The following is a 5,471-nucleotide window of genomic DNA, read 5'->3' as shown; positions in this document are numbered from 1 at the left end:
TTAAGTTGGAGCAAGAAAAGGCTCTTTTATTTACAAAGCAAGTAAGTCAGAATAATATTTGATATGGTCCCAATTTGCATAAAAAATGCCAACGCAGACATCAGCTGTAATACAAAAACTTTATTCAGAATGTTATCTTCCATTTCCTCTTGCAAGACTTCAGATGTACAACATTTTTAATCATACATGAGAAACATCTAACCTCTGCTTGAATGTTATCATCAACTTTAGGTTCTGAGCCACTCACCAATACACCAACATAAAATGGATTAGTCTGAAATACAGTATTCTTAGCCTCACTTTTTTTTTTCAATACTTGTCCAATCCGTAACCTTATCAAAAGACACTGACTTAGCTGGTTTACTACACAGATCAAAAAGTTTTGCATCACCCCCGTTCCCAGAAATCTTGAAGGTATACGTTGAATGTGCATATGGTATCACAGACACAGTCCCTTTCACTGTCCAGACATGCCACAAAATCCACCCAAACATGTAAACAACCATACATGAGCAGCGCCTATTAGACGGAGGGGTCCGACAGCCGATCAGTTCCAGTCATACCACCAGGATGGAGGTACACGGTTCGTCTTGTCTGTAGTTCAACCATGCCTGGACGTTCAATACCACAGTTCGATCATGTCCGCATTGTTACTGTGTGCCTGGAAGGGCTCTCAACAAGGGAAGTGACCAGGTGTCTAGGTGTGAACCAAAGCGATGTTGTTCGGACATGGAGGAGATACAGAAAGACAGGAACTATGGATGACATGCGCCGATCAGGCCACCCAAGGGCTACTACTGCAGTGGATGACCGCTACCAACTGATTATAGCTCGGAGGAGTCCTGACAGCAACGCCACCATGTTGAATAATGCATTTCGTGCAGCCACACGACGTCGTGTTATGCCTCAAACTGTGCGCAATAGGCTGCATGATGCGCTACTTCAATCCCGACGTCCATGGCGAGGTCCATCTTTGCAACCACGACACCATCCAGCGCGGTACAGATGGGCCTAACAACATGCCGAATGGACCGCTCAGGGTTGTCATCAACGCCTGAGACACACTGTCCAACGAGTGCAGCAAGTTAGAGGTTCCCTGCTGTTCTGGCATTATGTGAGGCCGACGTACGCTGCTGGTGGTCATAGGAGGCGCAGTAACGGCTGTACGATACGTGAATGCCATCCTCCGGCCGATAAAGCAATCATATCGGCAGCATATTGGTGGGGCATTCGTCTTCATGGACGACAATTCGCGTCCCCAATGTGCACATCTTGCGAATGAATTCCTTTAGGATCACGACATCGCTGGACAAGAGCAACCGGTATGTTCTCCAGACGTGAACCCTGTCGATCATGCCTGGGATAGATTGAAAAGGACTGTTTATGGACGAGGTGACCCACCAACCACTCTGAGGGATCTACGGCGAATCGCTATTGAGGAGTGGGACAATCTAGACCAACAGTCCTTGATGAACTTGTGGATAGTGTGCCACGACGAATACAGGCATGGATCAATGCAAGAAGACGTGCTACTGGGTATTGGAGCTACCGGCGTGTACAGCAATCTGGACCGCCACCTCTGAAGGTCTCAGTGTATGATGGTACAACACGCAATGTGTGGTTTTCATGAGCAATAAAAAGGGCGGAAATGATGTTTATGTTGATCTCTATTCCAATTTTCTGAACAGGTACCAGAATTCTTGGAACCGAGATGATGCAAAACTTTTTCTGCTATGTGTATGTGTTAGAAACTTATTTGTCTTTCGACCATTAGATTTCATCCCTGGAACAGATTGAATTCCAAAAAATGCCTCTGAGCACTATGGGACTTAACTTCTGAGGTCATCAGTTCCCTAGAACTTAAAACTACTTGAACCTAACTATCCTAAGGACATCACACACATCCATGCCCGAGACAGGATTCGAACCTGCGACCGTAGCGGTCGCTCGCTTCCAGACTGTAGCGCCTAGAACCGCTCGGCCACTCCTTCCGGCATTTAAATTCCACAATAATGTTTCCACAAATTAGCTATATCTTCCAAATGCACATCTTGGCTAGCCGTAACACGGTAGTCATTTTATGCCTATGACGAATCCATCGCTTCGGCCTGTGGGTCACAGGGCGTCGTCTCATCCAATGGTACATCCCATATGGCATGCGACAGAGAACACGGGGCCACTGACGTATCCACTTCCTCCTTCACAGACAAATAATGTCCAATACGACAATTTGCAGCAACAGTGAGCAGACGTGACAGTAATGCTTCATTCCCTATAGCCCCCCCCCCCCCTCTGCAGGTCCAGGAATTAGAATAGCCCTGAGGTATTCCTGCCTCTCATAAGAGGCGACTAAAAGGAATATCTCACGTTTCGGCCTTTATGTGGTGGTCCCCTGTTGGGTTTGACCTCCATTTTTCAAAATGTTCCCAAAGAGTGAGCCAATTGGGGAAGGGCGCCTTACATGGTGCATGGGATGGAGAAGGGTCTAGACAAAGAGCAGAGGCTTACAGAACGGAAGCAGAGAAAATAAGCAGCTCACTTTCACAGAAGATTCAGACACTGGAAGAGTGAGTTGTCAGAGGTAACCGAGACAGTTTCCTTCTCCAAATCTGAAGAGTTTCGATGAGACATGGATGACCAAAAACTGGAAAGCCAGATGCCGCAGATCAGGGTATCAGGACGCCAACAGCGTCAGATATAGACGAGTTAGCGCAGGCACGCACTGAGCAAGTAGGTGGTACGGTCAGGCCAGTATTAGAAAGTCAGATTTCGATAGACAGAGATGTTACATTGGACTCCGTGTCAATCGTCGGAAAAGATTTCGATGAGAAGCATTAAATTTCCATGCACACCCTTCTCTGCTACGCAGCATGTGGGGATCGACACGTAACGACATGGATAAGTCTGCCGAATTTCTGGCTGATTCATCACAAACTAGAATTCGTGATAAGTCACAGTGGAGTAATTCAAAAGTGAGTTCTGCCAGCAGTCAGAGACTGCTAAACGTTCGCCAACTTTGAAGCGGAAATCGTAGCAGTACACAAATCGACTGTGTGCGAATAGCTATTATCAAAGCCCCATCAATATCAGAGACTAACTTCAGAAATTAATTTCAAGTAAAATACCATCTGCAGCCCAGCCCAGTGAAAAGAATAGTGCACGTGTACTGCAAAAAGCAGCATGACACTTGGGTTGTTTTTACTATAGGACTTCATATTGGTACTGAATCACCTGCCACAGAGTTTAACAAAGACGGCACCAATCAAGGTCTTAATAAACAGGGAACTTGATGACAGGAAGGAAATCTTTTTCTCCAAGAAGAAACCAGTGCGAAAGTTTGAATTGGGATGAGCACGCAAACGAAAATTCTGTGAAGAGAAGTAGCGGTAACCTACTCCAAAATGACAGAAGAACTTGGTCCTATGAGAAGCAACGAAATGGTGATGACGGAATCCGTCCACCAGATTTCGTACAAGGCAAATGGCAAGAGTGGCAAACTGAAGGGACGGAAATCCGTCAAATTCATACTCCAGCCCAGAGTGGATTCATCACGCCTGAGATATGTGCGAGTGGGGACTAGGGCTGTCCCATAAAGAATGTTGAAATATAGAGAGATGAGAGGTGACCTACTGGCCATGACGGGTGACGACATTATTGTGACATGTCCTGTCAGCACTATAAAACTGGGCAATAGGTTCTGGAAGGTTCGCAGGAGAGCTTCTGTAAAGTTTGGAAGGTAGGAGACGAGGTACTGGCAGAAGTAAAGCTGTGAGTACCGGGCGTGAGTCGTGCTTCGGTAGCTCAGTTGGTAGAGCACTTGCCCGCGAAAGGCAAAGGTCCCGAGTTCGAGTCTCGGTCGGGCACGCAGTTTTAATCTGCCAGGAAGTTTCAATAGGTATTTAGGTTTACGTGCCCTGTATATGTTGTGAAAGTGCAGGATGCTGGAAACACTCTGTTATCCAAAATTAAAGTAACGAACCGCTATTTCCCCGTCCTGTGTCTAGTTCACCTTATAATCATACAGACTGTCAACAGATGTCCGCACAACCGTTTTCTGCACGGAAAATGACATTCCGGTCAACGGACAACCTCGTCAACGATGACATCAGGGCACCTATCAAACGGGGTGGTGTTTGCCGGGTAGTCCCACATCTACAATCGCTGTGTATACGGTCACAGACAGTGCAGTATGGTACAGAGAAGACGCCTACTTCCACGCCTCTGCGGTGGAGACAGATAGGAAGAATTGAAGCAGAATAGCCGCAAACTGGTGAGGTCCGATGGCTTCTTTGTTTCTCGGATGCGGCAACAATTTATAGGGACCGAAACAGTACTCCAAAGACCAGCACAGGACCGACCACGTGTGATATCAAAAAGAGAGATCCTTTATTTGGCTGTAATGGTACGACGGTACCGCCTTAGTACTTCAAGGCATCTGGCATCTGACCTCGCAGCACCCACTGGACGTGATGTATCGAGGCAAACGGTGTACAGAAGGCCTTTATTGTTGGAAACCTGCTATATATGTGTCTCTCTTGCGTCTTCACGGAAGGGAACATCCAGAGTTGAGTCGCCAACATGCCACATGGACGGTCGAACAGTGAGCTAATGTTGTTTTCAGAGATGGGTGCTGATTTGGTCTGGAAAGTGATTCTCGACGGATTCGCATCTGGAGGGAACACGATTTCGGGACCCTAACATTATAGAAAGAGACCGATATCGAGGAGGATGTTGTGGGCAGGGATTATGTTGACCACACGAACACCTCTTCATGAAATTGTATGGGTGAATCGGCAAGGTTTAACTGCTGTCAGGTATACGATATCTTGGGACCTCACATGCTGTCGTTGCGAGGTGATGCGGGCCCAGACTTCGTACTGATGGACGATAGTGATCGACCACATAGAGCAAGAGCGACTGACGTTTCCTTGTAAACGGAAGATATTGCACTAATGGCGTGGCCTGTTCGTTCTCCCGATTTGAATCGTATAGAGCACGTCTGGGGTGCACTAGGAAGACGGGATACATCACTTCAGCATCCACCAACCACTCTCCAAGACTTGTCAGCGGTTCTCCAGGAATAATGGATGTTATTGTCTCCATATGAGATCGATGATATCATTCATAGCATGCCCCGTCGTTGTCAGCCCTGTAATGCAGCCAGATGTGGTCACACCCCAAGCTGAGGGCATTAACCACTTGTGGGAATGTGTGTGCGAATCTGTTAAGCTGCAAAAAACGAACTTTTTTGTCTTCCGTTATGCATATTGCAGTTGTTTACGTTGTGTATTCTTTACATTGCTTCTACTTTACTGTCACCTGTTTATACTGTTTTGTGGCAAAATAAACACAACCTTGCAAAATTTCCGGTTGTTGCTTTAATTTTAGACACCGGTGTAGGCATAACAGCTCCAGTTACTGTGTTAATCATAAGGCCTCGTTTACTATTCATAAATCTAAAGATTCAGCTG

General features: G+C 46.4%; 1 non-coding gene across 1 annotated transcript; it reads left to right on the top strand.

The window, feature by feature from the left end:
* Positions 1 to 3,790: 3,790 nt before the first annotated feature.
* On the top strand, positions 3,791 to 3,867 carry Trnas-cga. The gene has a single exon. It is a non-coding gene; the product is annotated as a tRNA-Ser (tRNA).
* The last annotated feature ends 1,604 nt before the right edge of the window (positions 3,868 to 5,471 follow it).

This window comes from Schistocerca piceifrons, chromosome 7, assembly GCF_021461385.2.
Source record: "Schistocerca piceifrons isolate TAMUIC-IGC-003096 chromosome 7, iqSchPice1.1, whole genome shotgun sequence".
NCBI lineage: Eukaryota > Metazoa > Arthropoda > Insecta > Orthoptera > Acrididae > Schistocerca > Schistocerca piceifrons.
The sequence above is the reverse complement of the archived record's forward strand: the minus strand, read 5'-3'. Positions and strand labels throughout refer to the sequence as shown.